This window comes from Neopelma chrysocephalum, unplaced genomic scaffold (assembly GCF_003984885.1).
Source record: "Neopelma chrysocephalum unplaced genomic scaffold, ASM398488v2 Primary Assembly neopelma1_96195, whole genome shotgun sequence".
Taxonomy (NCBI): Eukaryota; Metazoa; Chordata; class Aves; order Passeriformes; family Pipridae; genus Neopelma; species Neopelma chrysocephalum.
Genome location: NW_020924844.1, coordinates 2210 through 2978, shown reverse-complemented (window position 1 = coordinate 2978; position 769 = coordinate 2210). Strand labels below are relative to the sequence as shown.

At 59.8% G+C, this 769-nt stretch overlaps 1 protein-coding gene across 1 annotated transcript in view; it reads right to left on the bottom strand.

Annotated features, from left to right (window-relative positions):
- The window catches only part of LOC113981156 (alpha-globin transcription factor CP2-like), a gene marked incomplete at both ends in the record, with an annotated part of 5255 nt that overhangs the window by 2448 nt on the left and 2038 nt on the right, over nt 1-769 (bottom strand). The window lies entirely within an intron of this gene.

The window sequence follows — 769 nt, the reverse complement described above, 5'->3', positions numbered from 1 at the left end:
GGGATGGGACTGGGAGGAGACTGGGGGCACTGGGAGGAGACTGAGGGCACTGGGATGGGACTGGGATGGGACTGGGGAGACTGGGGGCACGGGGAGGAGACTGGGATGGGACTGGGATGATACTGGGGAGACTGGGGGCACTGGGATGATACTCGGGAGACTGGGATGAGACTGGGGGCACTGGGAGGAGACTGGGGTCAGTGCAAGTGGGATAACAGGATCACTGGGATACTGGGGTCAGTCTCACTGGGATACTGGGATCACTGGGGTCACTGTCCCTGACATACTGGGGTTCCTGGAATGTCTCTGGGTCACTGGGATGATACTGGAGGGATACTGGGGTCACTGGGATACTGGGGTCACTGGGATATTGGGGTCAGTCCCAGGGGGATACTGGGGGCACTGGGATGATATTGGGGTGATCCAGGGGTCCCCCTTCCAGCATTCCCAGTCCCACCCCAACATTCCCAGCCCATCCCATCACTCCCAGTGCCCCATCTCAGCATTCCCAGTCTATCCTCGTACTCCCAGTCCATCCCAGTGTTTCCAGTCCCCCATCTCAACATTCCCAGTCCCACCCCAGCATTCCCAGTGCCCCATCTCAGCATTCCCAGTCCATCCCGGCACTCCCAGTCCATCCCAGTCCATCCCAGTGTTCCCAGTCCATCCCAGTGCTCCCAGTCCATCCCAGTCCATCTTGGTGTTCCCAGTCCATCCCAGCATTCCCAGTCCATCCCAGCGTTCCCAGTCCATCCCAATGTTCCCAGTC